Consider the following 25,212-nt stretch of genomic DNA (forward strand, 5'->3'; position numbering starts at 1 on the left):
AAGGAAATCCAGATAAACCATGAAAAGTCATTCATCCTCACTAGCAATGAGAAATGCAGAATAATGCAGATACTATTTCACACCTTCAGAGTCACACAGTCTGTCATTGCTTAGTACAGTTGAGGTTACTGAGAAACAGGAGTTCCCATGCACCCCTAGTAAGAATGTGCTTTGATGTACCTATTTTTTGTTGACACATTAAGTAAAAATCGTAACTATTTTGGTAGTAGCCAATTACTCATTGTCTAGCAAGGCTCTGAGCTAGAGTCCATGGGGTGGTGGATCCTGTCCCCAGCTGACCATCAGAGTCATTGGATGAAATCCATTTTTAGGTTCCTTGGTATTTTCTGGTGACTATCCAGATTTGAAACCCTCCTCCCCCAACAAACGTACAATGTCTCTTTCTCTCTAAGGTTATAAAGAACGTTTCACCAGGGAGTCAAAATAGAAACATTTATATTAACTTATAAGAAAAAGGGAAAAAGATTTGATAACAGAATTGTTGGAAGCACTATGTGATTAATTACCAAAGAAATGATAAAGTCAGTAATCCTTGTAGGAGTTAAGAGAAGGAGGTCTGTGTTAGTGAGCCAAAGGGCTGCTGATGCAAAATACCAGAAATTGGTTGGTTTTAATAAAGGGTATTTATTTCAGATAGGAGCTTACAGTTACCAGGCCATAAAGCGTAAGTTACTTCCCTCACCAAAGTGTGTTTGGAGCAAGATGGCTGCTGACGTCTTCAAGGGTTCAGGCTTCCTGGGTTTCTACGTTCCTGGGGCTTGCTTTACTCTGCTTCAAGGTTCCCTCCTTCCTGGGGCTGGCTTCTCTTTCCTCTGAGTGCTGACTTCCCAGGGCCCAGTTTAAGTCTTCAGCATCAAACTCCAAAATTAAAACTCCAACATTAAAAGCCCTCAACTCTGTTCTTTGTCATGCCTTTTATCTGTGAGTCCCCACCCATCAAGGGGTGGGGACTCAACACCCTAATCATAATTCAGTCATGACCTGGTACAGGATCAGATTACAAACATAATCTGGTATTTCTTTTTGGAATTCATCAATTATATCAAACTGCTACAGGGTCTCAATTTAGACTGGGATGGTCGAGAAACACTTCAGGAAGAAGGTACAGCTTGACCTAGGTCTTGAGGAGTGGGTATGCTTATCTGTGATGGGGGAAGATAAAGGTGCAGCTAGTGAGAATTTGAGAACTAAGCACTAAGTGAATGCACAGGTCAGGGAAAGCACTGTGATGATGACAAGAGAGGCCCTTGTGTTTTGAGGGTGTTACTGTATGCAGCCATGTGCCATGTTGGGATGTTAGATAGGAGGTCAGATTGTAGCTGCCCTGCAGTGTACCATCATAGAGAGCTGTAGTGACTTTTCTACCAAATTGAATACCAACCTTTAGGCTGGTATTCAAGCCCCTAATTATTGTCACCCAAATCAGCTTTTCCAACCTAATTTCCTATTGTTTTCCCTTGTGTACTTCAGGTCCTAGCCAAAGTTTCCTGCCTAGGATGCCCCTCGATTACTCCCAGTGGAAAACTCTATACATTTCCAAACTTGCTTCCTTTGTTAATCCTTTCCTGAACCAAAGATGTAATTCCTGTCATTTCTTCCTTCTCTAGCCCCCATAAAACTATGTACTTTTCTTTAGGGCATTTATCTGAACTCTGCTTTATCTTTCAGAATTAAATTTTATGTCTGTCTTTTTTGACTGAGCTGTAGGCAGGGACTGTCCTGCTATACTTACCTTTGCCATAGTGCCTTCACAAAGTTGCTCAAAAAATAAAATTGCATTACTGATTTAGAGTTGGAAGTTAAACTCAATCTTCTTAAATTTATTTATTTATTTATTTTAAAGAAACTTTAGATTACATAAACGTTACATAAAAAATATGGGGGGGGGGGCAGATGTAGCTCAAGTGATTGGGCTCCCGTCTAGCATATGGGAGGACACGGGTTCAATTTCCAGGGCCTTGTGATGAAGGCAGATTGCTTGCACTGTGGAGAGCTGATAGCCCGTGCCTGCAGAGAGCTGGCATAGCAAGATGACACAACAAAGGGAGATGCAGAGGAGAGACAGTGAGAGAGATACAGCAGACCAGGGAGCTGAGGTGGCTTAACCTATTGAGTGCCTCTGTCCCATGTTGGAGGTCCCAGGGTTGGTTCCCGGTGCCTCCTAAGGAGAAGACAGGCGGATGCAGAAGAATGTGCAGCAAATGGACACAGAGAGCAGACAGTGAGTGCAGGCAGCTGTTGGGGGGAGGGGGGGCACAAATAGAATCTTAAAACATATATATATGTATGTATGGGATTCCTATATGCCCCACTCTCTCCCTCCCATACTTTCCCACATTAACAACATCCTTCATTAGCAGGGTACGTTTGTTCAATAAACACGTATTGAAGTATTGCCACTAACCATGGATTTTAGTTACATTATAGTTTACACTCTGTCCCCGTGCAGTTTTGTAAGTTAGGACAAATATATAATGGCCTGTATCCGTCATTTGCAACATCATGCAGGACAATTCCAGTGCCCCGAGAATGCCCTCATATTGCAACTATCTTTCACTCTCCCTCTCCTCAGAACCTCCGCTGGCCACTGCCTCCACATCAGTGGTAAAAGTTCTTCTATTGCTAGAAGAACAGTAAGTCTGTAGTAGACTTTAGTCCACTTTAGTCCATTTTTCATTCCCCAGTTCTGAGGATTTGGGACTGGTGATGCCCACTGTGCCTCTAATTGAGAGGGGACTTAGACCCCTTGAGGCAGATCTTGCTTGCAGTTGCAGACTCTCTCTGTGCCTTGGGATGGGCGTTGTCCATCATCATCACTTGTTAGTGTTCTGAGTGAGTCCAGTGAACTGGAGAGTAGGTGTTGCAACTCTGCTGACATTCAGGGCAGAACTGGCATGTGGGTGGACCAAAGATTTAAGTCTTTTGGACATATATCTATCAAGTATAGTACTAACGGTAGGGTCAAATAGAAGGAACAGAAAGAACCATGTGCAGGGAAACCACGAATGAGTCCAACTCTGTCACACTGGGGAGCATAAATTCCAAGATAAATCCCACCAGCAGGGTGCCAATCTCCTGAGCTGTCTGCCCTGCCTGTAGTCCCTGGGTGTCTCTAGGGCCCTCAGGAGTCCCACTATTTGAAACTCAATCTTTTGGAAGATTATTTTGTCAGCAATGTATTTTGGAGAACAAAAAGTCTGGAATCAGAAAGGACAAATAACAGAAAGTCTGGGAATATGAGTGTTGAGTACTGAAGTCAGGGTATAATAGGGAGAATGAAAAGACCAAGGGACTGAGAGCTTGTGGAAGACAAAGGCAATACGCATTTCAAAGGAACATGTACCTTTAAGGCTTAGAGAAAGAACTGAGGAGCCAGCATCAAACAAAGGAACAGCAAAGTTGAGTTACCTGCCATTTTGTTGACAAAATTTTAGACCTATTGAGGTTTTGTTTTTTTTTTACATTTTCATTTCGCATTTTGCTCAGTTTTGTAAATGACAAGAATTTTTTTTTCTGTGAAAGATTTAACAGCCTAGTTGCTTAGGCAGACAGAACTCACAAGTCACTCATTCATTGGGGACTTCAGATAAGACTCTTGGATGGACATTGTAAAAGGTAAAGGCTCTTCACTATAAATCAGGATCATAAATAAATAGAACCCACCTCAGACAGTTGTAGTGAAAAAATAAGGTGGCAGTGATTACAGGTAGCATTAATTGTGCTCTCAGTGCCAGGCACTGTTCCATAGCACTTGAAGCTTATTTAATCTTCATATCAACTCCATGAGATAAATACTGTTGTTGTCTTCATTGTGCATGCAAGGAAACTGAAGTAGAGAGTTTATATCGTCCTGAAGGGCACACAGTTCATGCTGAGTTCAGGCAGTGTGGCTGCAGAGTTGCAGAGTACCCATGCTTAGCCACTGTGTTAGGCTGTGCCAGATGCAGTGTCTGTCACAGAAAGTGCTACTGTTGTTGTTCTCTCCTACAGAGGACACACTCTTTGCTCTCCATTGCTTAATGCTTAACCCCCCACCCCCAGCCCCCGGGTCCCCATGGCTCCCCTGTCTCTTTACTCATTGTCTATTCATCGTCTTTAGAAGGCACTAGGAAACAAACCCGGGACCTCCCATGTGAGGTGAGTGTCCAACCACTTGAGCTTCTTCCACTCCCTGCTGGTTGCAGCATCTGCTCTTTACTAGGCACCTGGACCTCCAGTGTGGGAGGCAGGTTCCCAGGTGCTCCAGCCATATCCACTGCCCTTTCCATTGCTTTTTACCAGATGTATGTAAAATTACATGATTGGTTGGAAAGCTTATATTTCTGAGTATTGATACTACCCATTGAATTTTTCCATATCTTTGAAATGAGAAGATGCTTTTTAAAGCATCCACTTTGTGGAGAAAGCATGCTATGTCAGAATGAATATTAGCTTTAAAAAAAAAAACTTAATTTGAACTGCTTACTGGGTCTCCTTTGGGGGTGGTAATAAAAATGTTTTGGAACTAGGAAGAGGTGAGGTTGCATGTGAAAGTACTGAATGCCACTGAATTGTTCCCTTTAAAGTGGTTTATGTTATGTGAATTTCATCTCAATAAAAAGATACCCTTTTTACTTTGTTTATTTGTGCCTTCAGGAGTATAATTACATAGAGGAGTAATGGGCATTATTTCATACTGTTAAAATTAAATAAAATTTATTAGACTGCTGACTGCATGAATTGTTATCCACAACTGAAAAGGAAATGAAAATTCTACTTGTAGTTGACCAGCCTTTAGAATTCTGTTGGATTCCACTTAATTTTCATCACTCTAGTCAAGAGTAAGAGGATTTGGGACCAGATGTGGCTCAAGCGATTGGACTTCCGCCTGACACATGGGAAGTCCCGGGTTCAGTTCCCAGTGCCCCCTAAGGAGAAGACGAGCAGACACAGCACACAACAAATGGACACAGAGCAGACAGTGACCTCAAACAGGGAGTAGGGGGGTGGGCACGAATAAATAAATAAGTTAAATAAATAAATAAAATCTTAAAAAGAAAAAAGAGTAAGAAGATTTGATAATAGGGGACTAATCCCACGAGGAGAGGTACTTTTAAAGTGGGTTTTCATGTACCTTAAGTCATTTTCATGTCACATTTTTCTTAAGCTTTATCACCTTTGGAATTTTGCATGGACAACAAATACCACATTGAATTCAGAAGAGTAACAGCTGGGGTTCACATTGTGCCCCACAGCAACCCTGGTCTCCTTGGACCTAGCACAAATACCCTCCCGCCTTCCCTTCCACTTATGCCAGCTGCTCTGTGTAGGAGTTAATGTGTTCTTGAAGGATAGGAATAAGAGAATTACCATTGATTGCTGTCTTAGTTTCCTGGCTGCTAAAACAAATACCAGAGAATGGATTAGGTTAAACAGCAGGAATTGATTCATGGTTTAGAGGCTAGAAATCTAAAATCGAGCCATCTGCAATGCTTTCTCCCTCCAAGACTAGCGTTCTGGGGCTGGCTGCCAGCCCTCCTTGGTCCTTGGCCTTTCTGTAACATGGTAATGCACATGACCATGTCTCTTTCTCCCCTGAGTTCGTTGACTTCTTCCTGTGATTTTCTCTTTCTATCTGAATTTAATTCTGTTTATAAAGTACTTCAGTAATCTGAATTAAAGCCCAACCTGATTCAGTTGGCCATATCTTAACTAAAAATAACATCTTTAAAAGGTCCTATTTACAATGGGTTCACAACAACAGGAATGGATTAAGATTAAGAACATGTTTTCCTGGGGTGCATAATTCAGTCTACCACAGTACACTCTTTAAATGCCAGAAAAGACATGTTCTTCCCATATGCAGTCATTCCTTCACAATATCCCAAAAGCTTTAAGTCATTTCAGTAACAATGTTAAGTACAAAGTCTCATCAAAATCAGATATGTGTGATCCATCCTGGAGCAAAATTCTTCTCTGAAACCTAGAAAACAAATTATCTGCTTTCAATATACAATGTTGGGGCAGGCTTAAGATGAACATTCCCATTCCAAAAGGGAGAAAATGGAAGGAAATTTGGGGTCATGGGTCCCAAACAAGTCTGAAACCCAGCAGGGTAATCTCCATTAGATCTTAAGGACTGCAAACCATCTCTGGCTAAATGTTTTGTCTTCAGGACCTGATGGAATGGCAGCTCAACTCCTTCTAACCACCAAGCTCTCCAGGAACACTGGGGTGTGCCCCCCCCCCCCCAAAACATCAGCCTCTTCACAACTGCTGTGGGTACACAGGTACCGCACACTGGGGTGACAGCACTCTCCTTGAACAACAGGGCAGTTGACCTGCCTTCGCCAAGCTCAGGGACGATTGCTCTCCTGGCTGAAGGAGATCTTCTCTGTCCAGACCTTTGCTTCCATGGTTCTGCCCTTGAAGTGATTCTTCCTTAAATTTGTCATTTCTCTGCGCAGTTTTTTGCCTTCTCATTAATCATTAACACTTTTCCACTTGCTTGAAGGTTTCTGCTAAAGTTTGTTGGAAGGAAGGCTGATCTTTCTCTGGAATCATCTGTAAGTGGGTAGTTGATGGAATAGCTGTAGAGAAAGAGGTTGTTGACCCCTGTGCCTTGTCCGATCCAGTATTGTTGTCTGAGAATTCCTTCTCAGATTTGTATCCCCATTTTCTCTGGACTCTTGCTATCCAATTCTGTCCAAACAACTGAGCCCCCATTTCTCCTTGTTGCAGTCTTACTATATTCATTCAAGTCTTTTTTGGTATTTTTGCTTTGTTTTGTTTTACTTTTCCTGTTTGGAAATGCAGGTGTCTTAAATCCCCACAAGACAGTTTAAGAAAGAAATCAATTTACCAAAAGATTGAGAGAAGTTTGGCATTGTTTACTCAAAGCAAATTCGCAAATATGCCGCTCTTCTGAATCAAATACCCCTCCATCTTTTTTTCTTCCTCCCTGTAGCCCCAAGTGTCCTCAGATGCCTGCACAGCTGAGCAGGAAAGATTCCTTTTTTTCTTACACTAGTAATCCAAACAAGGCCAAAGAGGAAATTGCTCATTCTTTGGTATTATTAAGTTTATTTTTAGTTTCCTAGTACTTGATTTATTTTGGATGAGGTGAGGTACAAAATACAATATCGTACTAAGGGAAATACTTGGACGTCTTATCTGAAGCTTTTTTTTACTGTTTGATCCTTAAAATGTTTTGTTTTTTTTTTCTTATTTTATTTACATTTACTTATTCAATCAACCAGTCACTCAGCAGATATTTGAGTTCCTAAGTGAAAAACTTTTTTGGTAGATGCTGAGAATATTAAAAACTAATAGGAGGAAGTGGATGTGGCTCAGGGAGTTGAGTGCCTCCTTCCCACGTGGGAGGTCCTGGGTTCAGTTCCCAGTGCTTCCTAAAAACAAACAAGCAAGCAAACAAAACCAATCAGGGAGCCAATGTGGCTCAGTGGTTGAATGCCAGCTTCCCATACACAAGATCCCAGTACGTAAAAACAAAACAAAACAAAAAGTGAAATTTTCTCTACCTTTAAAGTATTTATAGTCTATTAAGAAAAATAAACTCCCCAAAATGTAATTCAGTGTGGTAATTGCCACCATGGAAGTATAATAAATACAAATGTAGTAGGTTGGGTTTTTTTTTTTAAGATTTTTTAAAAATTTATTTCTCTACCCCCGCCCCCTGATTGTCTGCTCTCTGTGTCCACTCTCTGTGTGTTGTTCTGTGTCCACTGTATTCTTGTCAGCAGTACTGAGAATCTGTGTCTTTTTTTGTTGGTCATCTTGCTGCATCAGCTCTCTGTGTGTACGGCTCCATTCCTGGGCAGGCTGCCCTTTTTTCGTGCTGGGTGGCTCTCCTTGCAGGGAGCACTCCTTGCTCCCCTATGTGGGGGACACCCCTGCGTGGCATGGCACTCCCTGTGCACATTAGTACTCCGCGTGGGCCAGCTCACCAAACGGGTCAGGAGGCCCTGGGTTTGAACCCTGGACCTCCCATGTGGTAGGCGGACATTCTATCCATTGAGCCAAATCTGCTTCCCTGTAGTGGGTTTTATGGTGTAAAGATAAATACTCAATCCTCAAGAGATGGAATGGGCAAGTAAAAAGTAATATGTAGAGTCATATGTCCCACATGAATTCTTTGAGTTTACATTGGGTTTTGGTTCTGTGTCATGTCTGTGCAGTTAGAGTATCTGGATAAGAATTGAAATTTGGAATTACAGAATGTCAGGAAATGCATCTGATTTGGTCTTCTGAAATTGTTAGTCCCCAACCATCCATCTTGCTATCTTTAAGCTCTCAGGGGGCTTTCGTAGAGAAATCAGGGGTATCTTTGGACTGCACTGCAGAATTAGTCACCTGTTAGGGATTGGGGATAATAGGTCCTCATGATGGGAGATTGGGCCTTGAGGACCTGTTATCTGAAGCTTTGAATTGCTCTTCAAATTAGAACTAGAGAAAATGAAGCAAGTTTAAAAAGATATTCTTACATTTTGATATCTTATGTTAAGATATTTTAAACTCCAGTTTATACAGTTTTTATTTTTACTAGGATTTACAAGTGAATCCACAGTGAATTTGATGCCACTAAACTTTCATTGATTAAATTGTCTCTGGTTTAGTTGCCCAGTTCTGGATGCATTAGAGTTGAGGGTACTTATTTTATCATCCTTATACTATTCAACTGATATTAATAACAGAAATAATGCCCAGTTTGTGCTTAAGTCCCTTTGTTGGGAGGTATCTACTATACTTTATGAACATTCCATATTATTCTTAAACCATCTTGATCTGTTTGGGCCAGAAACCAACACCATTTTATGAATAGAATTAAATGAGACATGGAGAAGAGGAGTGTTTACCCAAGAGCAATTTAGCAACTTAGTCACCAGAGGAACAAGGTTCCACGGCTTGCTGTTCAGCTGGAAGAGCTTGAGAGAGGCAGATGCTGTGACTCCTCGTCTCATGGGTCTTGTCAAATAGGGCATTTCCTCTTCCATCGCGTTTCCTATACCCTTAATGGGATGGAATAAGAACTGTTACTTTTGGACCCAGCAGATAATTGGTAAGCTTAAGGAGATGTCTTAAGACTAAAATAATCACAGATATGCCTGGAAAGGTAATATAAAGTCCATAGGACATTATCTGACATTGCAGTATCCTCCAGAGTAGGTTGAGTGGGAATTTAGGGACTAATCCCTATGAAGTCCTATCTGAGCATCTTCCTTTTCCTACTTTTGAATAAGCACACATTTTACTCCTCATAGTTTCATGATAAACATTATTATTGCTTTTTTTTAGTGTCTATTTCATTGGGTAGTTTCAAACTATTTTGACCCTGCTTGACATAGTTTAGAATTCTTTCATTACTTTCCATGAAATAGAAACCTTTGAAATGACCACTGACATGACACATGGTATTTGCTGTCCTGCATCTTTGAATATATCAGTTGCATCTGTCAGAGCTGCTTCATGAATAGTCAGAACTTCCATTGGAAATGTCCCTCCAGGGTATGTAACTTTCCAGACAAGATGGAGCAGTTGATAGAAATATTTTCACCATAACCTTACAGCAGATGTTTGCTCTGGTGTGCTGGCTTAACAAATACTAGACATAGTTCATTATGGCCTCCACCCCCCTGGTAGATGGACTTGACCATAAGTGTGAATTATGAAGACTTTGGGCCATAATTAAACATACTGAATGGAAGAATGGAGGTGCTGTAGATTGTGTTCAAAGCAGGTGCTCCATGTTGACAGGGAAGATAAAGTGTTTTATCTTTGCTGAATTTTTAGAAAGCTAGAAATGAAGAATGAGACCCAGAGGAGAGGGAAAAGACTATTTCTCAAGCTTGTTGCATATGATATCCAAAGTAGGTAAAAACATCAGACTAAAAGGATAAACAAAGGATTTGGTTAGATTTGGCCTTTGCAGTTTTTTTAACTATACAATATTTTGTTGATTTCTATTTCTTATTAGGTCCTCTGTAAGATTTTTTAGGAGGTACTGGGGATTGAACCAGAGACCTTGATGGGAAGCAGGGACTCAATCACTTGAGCTATACCTGTTCCCCTTATATGAGATTTTTTATCTCATAAGAATTAGGCACTATGACTAACAACCTCTTGAGCATGTAAGTGCTTTTTAAGATTATCTCTTAATAAAATAAGTTATTAGAATTCTGTATAGGCACTCGTTCTGCAAATGTTTATTAAAGACCTGTAGAATGCTGTGAACAGTGTGTTCCAAGCTAGAAATACAGCAGTAAACAAAAGATACGTACCCTGGTTCATATATGAAGAAGACAGATTAAGTGAATAATCCCATAAGTATGTAATTATAAATCCTTTTAAGTGCTATAAAGGAAAAGAACTAGTTATTAGAGATTATAACAGAGGGGCATCGCTTCAAGAAAGACATCTCCAAAATTGTTTCATTTAAATTAAGGAAGGCAGGGTAGAATCAGAAAACTTTTCCAGGCCAAGAGACCAGCCTGTACACAGGCCCTGGAGTAGAATGAGCATGGACTAAAAGAAAATAAGTATAGCTGGAGTGTACTGAGCAAAAAGAGAAATGGTGAGAGTCAAGGTAGAAGTGATATGTAGGATCAGATCTTGGCAACCTTGCAGGCCTCTGGAAAACAGTAGCAGGCATAGCAGCATCCCCTGAGGGACCCCTGATGTGTCAGGCACTGTTCTGGGTTGTTGTCATGCACTGACTCGTTCATTTCCTGAATGGAACCTAAGAGGTAGGCACTATAGAGAAGGAAACTGAAGTTCCAAGGATTTAAGTAACTTACTTGCCCACATTTATAGAACGAGAAAGTCTTACAGCCAGGATTTGATCTGAGGAAGTCAGGCTTCAGAATCCATGTTCTTGAACACCTTGCCATGTTTTTATCCTAAGAATAGTGATAAGACATTAAAGAATTTCAAACAGGGAAGCAATATCAGATTTGATTTTTTTTTTAAAGGTTCCACATGAAAAATAGGTTGTATTATATCAAGAGTGGAAGTTGTTGGGGAGGGGTAGGAGATGATTAGAGTGATCAGGAAAGAGGTGATACAGGGATTGAACTAGAGTGCTGGTGGTAGAAGTAGAGGGAAGTAAAAATATTCAAGAAATATTTTAGATGCAGGGTCAATGAAATTTGGTATTGAATTGGATGTGGTGGAAAAGGGAGAACAGTGTCAAAGAATCCTAGATTTAGAGCCTGAGAGCTATTGGATGGGTGAAAGTGCCATTAAGATGCAGAAGTAAGTTTGGGAGGTAGGAATGAAGTTCAGGGTTCCCTTTTGGTCATGCTAATCCCCTCCCCCCCCTCCCCCCTTTGTGGCTTTTTGCATGCTCTCTGCTCTCTGTCCATTCACTGTGCATTCTTCTGTGTCTGTATTTATTATTTATTTTATTTCTCCTCCCCCCTTGCAGCTTGCTTGCTGTCTGTTCTCTCTGTCCATTTGCTGCGCGCTCTTCTGTGTTTTTTGCTTGTCTCCCTTTTTTGTTGCATCACCTTGCTGGGTTGGTGCTGTGGTGTCTGCGGGTCGGGTGGCACTCCGCAGCGTCTGCGGGCGGGCGGTGCTCTGTGGTCTGTGGGCGAGCCTGCCTTCACAAGGAGGCCCCAGGACGCAAACCCAGGGCCTCCCATATGGTAGACGGGGAGACCAACTGATTGAGCCACAGCCACTTTCCTGGACATGCTAATTTTGAGTAGTATGTCTTTATTTTAAACGGGAATAGAAAAAAAATCCTAATTAGACGAAACTTAAATTGTGTATATAGTTTAATAGGATAAATATGATTGACTATAGTTAAAAAAATCCTTGGAATTGGGAGAACTTTGAGGCTTTATCTTCACTATTTGAATCTCTTAGGGGACTCAGTGAATAGCACCCCTATTCTCTTCCCCAGGTTCTGAACAAAGAGTGGCAGATGGGAGACAAAATATTGTCTCTAGTTTTGGTACAGTTCAGATAGGGGAACAGAGCTTTGTGGGCAGGGGAAGAGCCTAGCCCCACAATGTGGAGTCATAGATGATACACTCCCTGAGGGCAGCTAATTTCCCAAACTATAGGTGATACTGAACCAGGTTTGTTCTTCCCATTCACCAGGTGACTCCTAACCTGGGTGGGGCTGGGGGGAAGGAGCACAGAGTGTGGTTGAAGGGCCAGGGGTTAGACAAATTGGCTTCCCTCTACATGGATGAAACTGTCTGGAGTGAGGAGGAAGCATTTCTCCCACAGCTTGTCTTTATTCTTCTGTGTACGGCCGTTGTTCTTGTTCCTGCAGAGGTGTCGCAGGATACCTCTGGGCTCAGATTGGAAACTGCTGGTTGTGATACAATGGCTCTGCTTTAGGTCACAGAGTGGCTTCTTGTTCTTGGATTTTATATTGGTCTTTCTTTCTGGTGCATGTCCCAACACTTTATGGATATATCCTCACCATCTAAATACCCTTGATCTTAACCCAATGCTGTTATTTTCACTCCCTCCAAAGAAATTCAGCGCAGTTTGGCTCTGAATCTTGGCAAGCTTAGAAACAGAAAAGATGAACAGGATCTTCAGGGGCAGACACTCCTTTGCCCTTGGCAAGCTGAAGGTGGTGAATTGTGTGCAGGAGTTAGGTGCATTTAAAAGCCAGGGCTGCTGTTGCTACTATGAATTGTACTTTATAGAAGACTGCAAACAAAACAGTGCACTACTCAGCCTATGGATTATTTCATCTAGAAATGACAGTGAGGCTTCATCAGGGGAGAGAAGCAGTGAGATTGTGATGCTCCAAGCTGGCTGCCCCGCTTCTCAACCTGAAGGCGAGGCATTGGGTGTATCTCATGCCTTGTGCTTGTTAAGGCCTTTTTTTTTTTTTTTTAACCTGAAGTGTTAGACCTGGTGGTTTATACAGTAGATAGATAGTACTTTTAGCACCTTTGAGCTCTTCATTGTAGCTAACTAGCCAAAATAAGTGGTCCCTGTGTAATCGTAGCAGTGGACCTTCAAATTGACTGCAAAAGCATCAGTTACTGAAGAGAATTCTGCACCCTCTTCATGGTTGTTATGGCTGCTGATATATGTGTGGTGGTGGTGGGAAGTCTTGCCCAAGACCTGCTGTGTATTTATGAAAACGAGGCAGAGCAGTCTTGGCCCCTGCACACTTATCTGCCCCCGCTTGAATAAAGTGGGTGCATCTTCTGAGCCAAACAACAAAGAAATATTTAATGAAATGAATGGGGTGGCAGGGAGATTGCATTTGTTTTTGGAATTGACCTTATGTAGATGCTCAGCTCTGGTTATTTTAAGCTGATTTGGATAATTTTGAAAAGACTAACCCGAGGGTAGGGCTTCATGTCACCCTTTCCTAGTGTTCATGCACATAACTTCCTAAGGAATTTCATTTCATATGCCCTGGCACTTTAAGATATCACAACATCCAGGAAAGTAGTGATCCTAACAGGACCTTCTGGGGTTGAGTAAGAGAAGGGAAGGTCTCAGACCTGAGACCCACTTTGGGATTTGAAGAGCCCACACACAGATAGATACAGGAGACTGGAGCATGAATGTCTGTGCAGTGGAGTTGCTGTGGAGGCTCAGGCCATGCCCTTACTTGGGCAGACAATAGCATGGGGAGAAGAGAGAGCAGGTAGAAGAGAAGCTCGTTGGCAGTGTGAGCAGATGGCTAAGCAGGGACAGAATACACCCCCCTTGGCTTGTTGTCTAATGAACTGGAAGTACTTACATATATAACTTGCTAATTGTTTGTCGAATAAGATACCTTTTTTAAAATTGCAGGATTGGAATCTTTGACAATCCTTTTCTTTTTTTTTCATTGCTTTTGGTAAATTTTGAAAAGTTGCAAAGGAATCTTTATATACAATATGTGTATTGTTTGAAAATAGAAGCATGATGATACCTGTACACTACTTTGCCATTTAAGACTGCATGGATTGTACCCTCTCCAGCCCAATCCTCTGCCCTCTCATAATCAATAGCCTAAATATTGTAATTCCCTTCTTTTTCTTTATGATTTTGCCTACAATATTTGTGTCCTTACTCAATATATTATTTAGTTTTGCATGTCTTTGAACTCTATATAAATGGAATTACTACACGCAAAAAAATCATTTTCTGTACCTTGTGCTTTTTCATTCAACTTTATGTTCCTGAAAGTCAGCTATGTCGTGTGTAGTTCTACAGTATTTCACAGCATTGTATGAATGTAATTTATCTTTTCTGCTGTTGCAAACAGTGCTGGTGTGAACGTTCTTATGTTTTCTGGTGCTTATGCACAAGAAATTATCTAGGATATACCTAGGAATGGAATTTCTGGGTTGTAGCATATGCATAACTTCAGTTTAAATAAAGTCACTTTTTTCCCAGCTGTGTATAAGAGTTCCAGTAATTTCACATCCTTCTCAATACTTGATAGGATCAAACATTGCAAATGTTAAGCAATATTGTGGGTTTGGCATATTTCAAAGTAGTTTTAATTTGTATTTCCCTGGTTACTAAAGACATTGGGCAACTTGTAATGTGTTTATTGGCCATTTGTGTTTCCTTTTCCATAAACGGCCTGTTTTAGTATGCTAAAAGCTACCCAGAAATGGGTTCGCTTTTTAAATGGAAATATATTAAGTAAATAGCTTATAGTTCTGAGGCTGTGAAAATGTCCAAATCAAGGCATTATCGGAGATGCTGTCTCACAGGGCAAGACATAGTGATGGTTCTGCCAGTCTGGGTCTCTGCCTTCTCCAGGTTTGCTTTCTCCCTGAGCTCAGCTGTGGGCAGTCAGGCAGATGACTTATCACTCCCCTTTCCTCTGGGCCCCTTCCGTGCCTCTGTGCCCTGCTGATTCTAGTCTCTGGCCTCCAGACCTCTCTCTCAGCCCCTTGGGGTTTCTCTCTCTGCCACTTTTTCTCTTTGTATCTCTGTCTGTGGCTTTTTCTCCCATTTATAAAGGGCTCCAACAAGAGTACCAAGAACCATCCTTGGTCATGCCTCACAGAAGTAATCCAGTCAAAGGCTCCCAACTGAATCTAATCCAGTCAAAGCATCCCATACCCACAGTAATTAGTAAGTTCTTGATTAGCTTCAAGAACATGATCTTTTCAGGGATCTACAAAAAGCTTTAAACTGTCACAGGGCCTGTAATAAGTCTTTTGCCCATTTTACAATTGAATTGTCTTTTTCTTTTTGATTTGTAAGAGTTCAGAATAATACTCTTTTTTAGTAATGTATATTACATATGCCTGCTTCCATTTTTTGGCTTATCTTTTCATGTGCTTTATGATGGGTTTAAGACTAATATGTTCTTAATTTTAATATAGTTTAAATTTTGCAGTCCTTTATGAGTTGAGCTTTTTGTAAATTGTTTAAGAAATCTTCTGATTGTAAAGGGCCATGTGCTATATTTATTGTCTTCTAAGAATTTCATAATTTTGCTTTTCATATTTGTCTTTAATAAGATAGGGGAGCAGGGATCAGGCATCCCAATATTATCTGTTTAGAAGTCCAGCCTCTTCTATACTGATTTGTATTGCAACTGTGCCAAAAATGAAATTTCCATAAATATATGACTCTGGTTCTTCTTTAAGAGTGTCTTGATTATTGACCTTTTTCTCTTCTTTAAAATTTTTGTGATCTCCTTGTCTTGTTTCACAGTCTCACAGTTGGGATTTTGAAAGAAATTGCATTAAGTTTCTAGATCCATTTGAATATGGAGTTTTCTTTACTCTCCCCTTTCCTTTGGATGGTCCAAGTCACATTTTTGTCCTTTCCTCATGCTACTTCCTGTATCTCATGTTACATCCTTTTCCTAAAATAATAAAGGATAGATTTCAAAACCTTTGTCTTTTTTTTTTAATTTTATTTTTTATCATTTAGCATGAACATACATAAACAATAAGTGGCTGACAGAAATAGCCCAGTGGAAATCTTGTTAAGCAGACCTAAGAAGGACTTGTCAGTGCTGCTTTGGGTTAATTTTCAGGTTGTTATTCAAGTGATAGTAGTCATTTCAGTGATTGTGGGCATCACTATGCCCACAATTGGCTTATTGATGGTCAGTTGTCATTCTGTTGCACATGTACCCATGGGGAACAGATAAGAAGGGTCCCACACCTGCCCCATTGATTTTGGGAAGCTGTGTAAATAGGTGAGTGGTGACTGTTTTTGTTTTTTTTTCATGTGAAATTCAAAGACCTGAGCAGTATAGTTAAACCCAGTTAAGAGTCAACAGTTAACCAAAATTTGTGCCACCTCTGCTTCATCTTTTTTCCTTCCTATTGAAGTATTTTAAAACACATCTCAATCATTACATCAGTTTATTTCTCTATATGTCTATATATATCACTAAAAAATTTTTTTTAATTAAATGTTTGGTACATAAACAGATTGCCATTTTTTGAACCAACAGAAGTATTGCTGGTCATGCATTGGTTTAATGTCCAGTCCATGATTACATTTTCCCTAATTTTTTTAAAAAGAAATCTTTTCTCAATTATTTCTAGGGTGGTTTTTTTTTTTTATTGAGATGTTGTTGGGATATTTAGTGTAGAAATATTGCCAGATGTGAAAGTCCTTTTTTTTTTAAAAAAAAAGATTTATTTATTCCACCCACCCACCCCCATTGTTTGCAGTTGTGCCCATCCACTGTATGCTCTCTGTGTCTGCTTGTCTTCTCTTTCGGAGGCACCTGGGACCCTCCCATGTGGGAGGGAGGCACTCAGTTGCTCGAGCCACCTCAGCTCCCTGGTTTGTTGTATCTCTCATTGTCTTTCCTGTTTATGTCTCTTTGTTGCATCATCTTGTTGCAACAGCTCACCATACCTGCTTGTCGCACCAGCTCACCTCCTCTAGGAGGCACCGAGAATCAAACCCAGGACTTCTTCCCCTCTGGTTGTTGGGAGCCCAGTTGCTTGAGCCACATCTGCTTCCCTTTCTCAATTGTTTTTAACATGCATTTTCACAGTTGGTTTGTTTAAATAGGATCCAAACAAGATCCTAGTGGTACTTGATTGTTGTACCCTCAAGTGTCCCGCTCTTGATCTAGGTCAACCTTCCCTCTCCTTCTCCCCCTTCCACCCCCCCCCCCCCATTTTTGTCCTATTGACTTGTGGAAGCAGTTCTGGGGATAGACCCACATTCTACATTTTTGGCTGTTTCCTTGTGTTCTTAAGCTTTCTTCTCCATTCCATGTATTTCTTGGGGGGAGGGGTGACCTGAAGCCATTACTGCAGAGATTTGAATAAAAGTGTACAGAACTGTGTTGTTCCCTCATGTATTAGGGTTCTCCAGGGAGACAGAACTGACAGGAGACATCTGTAAATAGTATGAAATTTTATAAAATTGTCTCATGTGACTGTGGGGATGCACAAGTTCAGATTCCATAGCGCAGGCCACAAGATGAAGGTCCTTGTTGAGTTCCCCAGGAGATGCTGGCTATCTAAAGTAGAGATGGGGATTCTCTTCATGAATGCTGAAATCACTCCTCCGTTTAAGGCCCTCAACTGATTGGGTGATATGTCACTCATTACTGATGGCAGTCTCTCCTCAGTTGACTGTAGACATAATTAGTCATGTATGCAACCACCTCACTGATGAGTAAAGTCCATGAAGTGCCATTGTATTACAGTTAGCCCAGTGTTTGCTTGACCAAATAACTGGGCATCATTACCTGGCCAAGTTTATATTAGCCTAACCATCACACCTTATAACTGGAGGGAGCAAAGAAAATGCCTTCAAAGCATCAGATTGCCGCTCCAGAACCTTTCTGATCCAGACCATATGTGACAAGAATTTTCAAATGATATTCATGAGGCTGGTTTTCCGCTTATCTGAGGTTTTAGTATACAGCCTCTTACTCTGTTCTTTCCTTAAGCTGCTAATACTTGCCTTCTTGTTTACTACCATATTTGAGTCACTGTTGAAATGTTGAAATGTTCCCAGGAGAGGATCCTTACCTTTGCGTATTAACACTGTGTTAGGATGTAGATGCTTTGGTGCCCTAATGCATCCAGACCAGCATATTAATTCTCTGGGTATATCAGCACAGTTTCTTTACTTCTGTAGTGAGAAAGTATTACAGAATAGACTTCGTTTCTAGAAGGGAAAGCATAGACAGTGGGGAGAGGATTTATATAACTCAAGAACAGAGTGAACTTCAGATACATGTCAGCTCACACATCCCCCTATTATGCAGCACAGATTGGTGGACGGGCAGCCCTCTAACTAGCTAGAATAGATCGAAGAACCTCCTCTCCCCAAATCATTGGGCCAGAGGAAATTTGGAGATGAAACAGTTGTACATGGGAAACGGACTTGGCCCAGTGGTTAGGGCGTCCGTCTACCACATGGGAGGTCCGCGGTTCAAACCCCTGGCCTCCTTGACCCGTGTGCAGCTGGCCCATGCGCAGTGCTGATGCGCGCAAGGAGTGCCCTGCCACGCAGGGGTGTCCCCCGCGTAGGGGAGCCCCACGCACAAGGAGTGCGCCCCATAAGGAGAGCCGCCCAGTGCGAAAGAAAGTGCAGCCTGCCCAGGAGTGGCGCCGCACACACTTCCCGTGCTGCTGACGACAACAGAAGCGGACAAAGAAACAAGACACAGCAAATAGACAGAGAGAACAGACAACCAGGGGAGGGGGGAGAATTAAAAAAATAAATAAATAAATCTTAAAAAAAAAAAACAGTTGTACAATATTTTTTCTACTCAGATGAGTCTCTGCTCAACATCAGGAACATGGATCCATGTAGAACAATTCCAGAGCCCTAAAAATGCCCTATGTTCCACCTGTTCTTCCCTCCCACTCCCCTTAGAACCTCTGGTAACCACTGTCTTTATATCAGTGTTATATAAGTTTTTCCATTACTACAGGAATAATGTCTACTTTGGTCCATGGTTACATTCCCCCCTTATGTTTGCTCATTCCTCAATCTCGAGAATTTGGGAATACTGATGCCTACTCTGCTTCAGATTGAGAGGGGCTTAGATCTTTTGGGGCAGGTGGAAAGAACTGTTTTGCTTACAGTTCAGATACTCTTTGTTTTTGGGGATGGGGGTTGACTATCAGTATCATTTGCAGCATTAGTTTTGATGCACAAATTGGAAAGGTATAGGTTGGGGAACTTGTAACATCCTGTTGTTTAATTTCATGACACTATAACTCCATTCTTGAGTGTCAAAATATGTATGTTTATATTTTAAAAATTAGTCTATTTACAATGAATTCTGTTTACATTGAACTTTAAAAATATTTTCTTATTGATGATATAGGAACCCTAGAGTGTCACAGACCCCAGACTGAAAATTGCTGGCTTAAATCACAATTTTCAAAATTACCTATAAATTTTTTTGAGGTACTGGGGATTGAACCCAGGCCTTCGTTGGTGGGAAGCAGGCGCTCAACCACTGAGCTACACCCACTCCCAGATCACAACTCTTTAAGTAGAAAAAAATCTGAAAAGACATTTTGAATTTAAGCTCATCTCTTTGACCTGTGCTATCTCCCAGACTGTGAACTTGCCCAAAATTCTCTTACCCTCCAGTATCTCTAGCATTCCATTATTCTTTACCTATGTAAAGTAACTATAATTTTTTTGGAGGCATGTTAGAGAAAAGTTGCCTGATGAGTTCATGTATAGATTATTCTTTCAAAGGTTTTTTTAAAAAATAAATTAATTAAAATAGTACTTTAAGGTAAACTTCTGAGTTTTTAGAATTGAGAATAAGAACAATAGCTGCCATTTATTGAGCATATGTACCATGTGCTTCTTCCTAACTATAACCCAGTCAGGGAGGGAGCTGCTGTTGACCCACCACCCAATTTACAGTTAAGGAAGTAGTCCCAGAAAGGTTAATTAACTTTCCATGCATGATTCCAACCAGAACCATCCAAATAGCCAGTAAGTAGAGGACTGGAAAGAACATAGTACAGGAATAGGGACACAGGCAGGTAAAGCCTTATCTGTTGTGTTTACTGGATTCCAGAGGTAGATTCTGGTCTTGTGGTGTTCTGGTCTGTGCTAAATATAGGTTAATGACTGCAGATGCGAAGCAGGGCTTTGCAGAAGGTCACTTGAATGTCTTGGATCTTGTTTGGCCTCATTGGTATGCTTTCTGGCATTATCAGAACTTGACTATGTGTGCCTCATGTCTCACAGGATGGGTAGAGCCTATCCCAAAATAAAGCCAGTTCATCTTCTCCTAGGCAAGTGAAAACATTCAAATCATTCAGAACCCTGTTTCTTCTTCCTTTTTTAAAAAGCAATTTTATTGAGATACATTCATGTATAATACACTTCATGTAAAGTCTACGTTCAATGGCTTTTGGTATAATCACAGTTGTACATTCATCACCACACTCAATATTAGAGCATATTCATTATTACAAAAATAAAAATCCCCTACCTCTTAGCACTCACCTCTCAATTCCCCATCCCTCCCCTGCCGTGCATGGAGTAATGTAATTTTACCCCATTCAGCTCAATTCAGCTTTTTTGAGTCAGAATTTTGAAAACCTTTAATGCTTTTGCTGTTTCTAGAAAACTTGGGTTTGTCTGCTTAGAATTTTGTTTTGATTATGAGAATGATGCACCAAAGATCATTGCAGCAAAGCCTGTGGAAGGATTGAACCTATTGTGGGCAGTGACCTGTCACTGCTGGTGCAGGTGCTACAGGCACACAGCCCAGCAGGTTTTCCTTTTTTTTTTTTTTCTTAAGCATCTAGCAAGTCCATCAACAGATGAATGGATAAACAAACTGTAGTATGTACAGACAATGGAATATTATTCAGTGTGGAACAAAGGAATGAAATTCTGATGCATACACAACATATGAATGAACTTGAAGACACGTTGAATGAAATAAGCCAAACACAGAAGGATAGATATTGGCATGTTTCATTTATATGAAATACTTAGAATAAGCAAACTCATAGAGTCAGAAAATAGATTACAGGCCACTAATGCAAGGGTGAAAGTGGGGAGTTACTGCTTAATTGGTATAAAGATTCTATTTGGGGTGATGGAAAAGTACTGGTATTGATTAATGATAACAAAACATTGTGAACGTAATTAATACCCCTGAATTGTATATTCGAATGTGTTTAAAAGGGGAAATTTTATGTTGTATATGTAACAACAATAATTTTTAAAATATGTCTAGCAAGACTACTAGCTTGAAAACATAATCCCAGCGCCTCTTGGTATCTGCCCCCCCCTCCCCCCAGTCAAGCCTTGCGTATACCCTAAAGAAATTTGGTGCTCATTTAATCCTGTATTTGAGCCTTAGGTTTGTGTGTTCACCTAACAAACCCTTCAAAGGAGATTAGACTATATAACTACCTTCCTGAGTGCACTTAAAACAGGGTCCAGAATATTCCTACTGTATGAAGTAAGGAAAAAGGAAGTTACCCTTTTAGTGCCAAAATACCACTGAACCAGAGTGCAATATCCTTGTAGAACTGTTAATTCAAGTTAAAGCCCAGCCTCTGGAACTGTGTCAAGCCAAGGCTTCAGTGGCTCATCAAAGATTTGTAAAGTAAACGAAAGCATCTATCTGTTGAGTGGATTCAGAGTGTCACATCAGTTCAGACAAGCACCAGCATTGCCTGAGGGACTCCTGCTCTCATTTTACACTTGGGCTTCCCTTGGGATAGGGAAATAATTTTCTTTTTTGAGAGTTACTCTAACTGATTGAATAGATCAAGGAATTTGTTTTTTACTTTGATTTACAAATAGATAAAGTTCTATGAAAATACTTATAGGCTTGAACCTGGGACCTCCATACATGGGAAGCAGGCACTCAAATCACTGAACTGCACCCGCTTCCAAACTTGAAGAGTTTTGATACTCAGAGCCAATTTCTTATCTATTCAAGTATATCTCAGTTTTAAAAAGCTTCACTGAAAGTTTTCCAAACTTATCTCCAAAACTAAAAAGTTTGCTGTTTTTGTGAATATTGATGGCTTCTCTGTTTTGTAAATTCCCTGGTAAAGTATAGTTCTTTTTTATTTACATGTCTCTGATACTTCTCAGCTCAAAGCAGTGATCATTTATTGAGCTCTTATTTAATGCCAGTCACTCTGCTTATTGTTGCTGAGGTTACAGAGTTTAGAGTATTAGAGTGACTGCACCCAGACTTCCGCCCCTGTTCACATGAAATGTAGAGTACAATTTGGTGGCACACGAGCCATAAAAGGGTCATCAGGGTAAGAGACTCATACCCCCAGCTCAGAAGTGAGAACATGAAGGAGGTGACATATGTGACTGGAAGCCCTAAAAGGAGGCTAGGAGGACTCCTGGCAGATGTAGACGGGGGTAGGAATGGTGGTTAGAAGGGAGGATGGCATTCTAGGAACCTGCAGAGAGAGAGCCTCCGGGCTAGAAGGCAGGTCAGTGGAAAAGGCTGTCAGTCCTTTTTTTCCTTGAGGAAAGGACTCATGAAGCTGGATGGAATAAGAGACACGCTGAAAAGCCCTGGTGATGTCAGAGTAGCCTCAGACTTTTCCAGGACCAGTTTCCTGAGGGAAGTTTTGGAAATCCTGCTCTCTGCCCTGACATGTTATTACCACTTTGCTTCTTCCATCAGCAAAGCAAGGTTCCTTGTGGACTGAAGACTAAAGTTGCCTCGTAGGAAAATTCCTAACTTTCTGTTCTCCCACATTCATTGCAAAGGATTTTGACTTCTGTTGGGAAGTGAAGCAGAACTGGATAAAGACCAGTTTCTGAGACTTTCAGCAACTGGAAATTTCTAAGCTTTTAACATTCTTAATGAAATGTTTGTTGACTTTATTTTATTTTATTTTTAAAGATTTATTTCTCTCCCCTTCTCCCCCCACCCCCACACCCCGGTTATCTGTTCTCTGTGTCTATTTGCTGTGTCTTCTTTGTCCATTTCTGTTGTCAGTGGCATGGGAATCTGTTTCTTTTTGTTGCATCATCTTGTGTCAGCTCTCCATGTGGGCAGTGCCATTCTTAGGCAGGCTGCACTTTCTTTGGTGCTGGCCGGCTCTCCTTATGGGGTTCATTCCTTGTGCGTGGGGCTCCCCCACGCGGGGGACACCCCTGTGAGGCACGGCACTCCTTGCGCGCATCAGCACTGCGCGTGGGCCAGCTCCACACCGGTCAAGGAGGCCCGGGGTTTGAACCGCGGACCTCCCATGTGGTAGACGGACGCCCTAACCACTGGGCCAAGTCTGCCGCCCTGTTTGTTGACTTTAGAGTTGTTCCTGGGATTTCAGATTTGAGCAGTAAAAATGCAGAGCTCATCCCTCGGTGTTGCTCCTTCCGTGCGGCTCTTTGTTAGAGAAGACTAATGCCCAAGAGTGACCTTTTACCAATGGGGCATGAAGAAAACCAATCTCAACCTAACTGCTGGGGGAAGGGTTATTAGGTACCTGCCTATACCACCCCAAGAAGCTTGTTGCTATACCCTAAGTCCATGGAGGGAAGAGGTGGTGGTAATATTGGTGATTTGTCTCCAGAACAAGAATTGCCAGGATTTTGATAGAAACATAAGTATGCTAATTATAAGCCTGCGCCACACTGCACAGAAGGGATCCCACTCAGCCCTAGAGAGCCTTCCTTACCACCCCGACTGGTTTCAGAGATCTAGATTCATCTGGCTTTTTTGAAATGTGTATTAAATGGTCAAAGATGTTTCCACCTCTCCTCTAGGCAAGTGGCCCCATAGTTGCAGCAGCATCTCCCCGAATTCCCTTTGAATTGGAGCTGCTACGAGGGGAGCAGCTTCCTTAAACAGCTGAATTAACATGACATCTGGCAAAAGTGACCACTGTGCCCTTGGAGCTCTACTTCCCTACAGCCAGCATGGGTAGCAGTGCCACTTGCTGGGCTTTTCAGAGGTGAGCCGGCCCCCTGCTGACAAGGACCCCAGAGGAGACCTAGAGAGGAGCCAGGGACAGGACCCCCCTGAGCCTAAATCACAAACTGTGATCAGGGGTCTAAATGGTTCCTTACTAGAACCAACACCCCTGGGGCCGATGTTGTGTGTGTATTCTCAACTGTCGTATGGGTACCCCAGAGTAATGTGCTGTAGTCAGGGGGCCTCGCTCCCACATTAATGAGTCCCTGAGGTATAGGCTGTGCTTTTGGTGCTTTTGGTGGCAGAGTCCCAGGGAATGCTGCAGTGCTAGGGGAGCTTTGCTCTTTCCTGTAGAACTGAAGAATTAAGCCTTTGGGAACTCTGGGGGATTCTTCCATTGTGTTCCACTGGCAGCTGGTTTTTGTGTCTTATGGTCCTCCTCCTCTCCCACTCCAGTGTCCCTCCTGTCTTGGATTTGAAGAATGAGGTGTTCTGGGTTGGGCTGGTTCTTCTGGATTGTAGTGGAGCAGTTGTAAGGAAACCCGGGTGGAAAACCTGCCTTCAAAAGCTTGCTGGAATCATTTGGGAGATTCCAAGTGGTGGCCTAAAAGTGCACATGTGGGGGCTGAAAATGGGCAGTTACTTTGCCATTTTCCCACACCACTCCCCTTTGGTCCCTGTTCTTCTTCTCCAAAAGTAAACTGGTTGCGGGAGGGGGAAGAGCAGCCATCTGCCTGCTGGTCCTCCCCTGCCTGGAAGCCCTCTCACAGCCTGGTGGACTTGTGATTTAGTCACTGTGCCTTCCATCCTCTCCTGAAGCCCTGTTCTTTTGAATGAAGACACTCTAGTCCCTTCACCCTCCTTCCTGGAGTTTGTGTGCTAAAAGACTCTGAAACTACTTCTGCCCCAGGTTTGAGACAGAGGCCAGATAGCTAGCACAGAGTGGGTCCACAAGCCTGAATGGATTCGTAAATCTTTGCCTTAGGTTAAATCCCAATTTCAGGTAGAGGTGAGATATTTCACATCTAGGGAGAAGGAGGTGGTATCCTAATTGTGTTTTTGTACTTTGAGGAGTCATCTTTGCTTCTGCTCCTTTTATTAAACAAATGTGATACAATGACAAAATTAAATATCGTTTTCCTTTCTTTGTAATGAGGAAGTTTGTCCTTTATTTTAAAATTCAACTTGCAGAAGCAAATGGTACTTGATAATTTGCTGTACATCCATAAAAACCATAAAATATAAAAAGCAATGTTGCTAGAGTAGCTGTTCTCATTTCCTGGCAGTCATTACATGCTTCCAATACAAAAACATTTTTCTCCTAACTATATTTTCTGGGCTCAAAAATGGATTTCCCTCCAGCCCCTATCATTCAGTTATCACCT

The 25,212-nt window shown here is 41.5% G+C and overlaps 1 protein-coding gene across 16 annotated transcripts in view; it reads left to right on the top strand.

Moving 5' to 3' along the window:
- The window catches only part of RERE (arginine-glutamic acid dipeptide repeats), a 517,403-nt gene that overhangs the window by 462,606 nt on the left and 29,585 nt on the right, over positions 1–25,212 (top strand). The gene's annotated exons all lie outside the window — the stretch shown is intronic.

The sequence above is a fragment of the Dasypus novemcinctus genome, chromosome 9 (assembly GCF_030445035.2).
Source record: "Dasypus novemcinctus isolate mDasNov1 chromosome 9, mDasNov1.1.hap2, whole genome shotgun sequence".
Classification (NCBI taxonomy): Eukaryota; Metazoa; Chordata; class Mammalia; order Cingulata; family Dasypodidae; genus Dasypus; species Dasypus novemcinctus.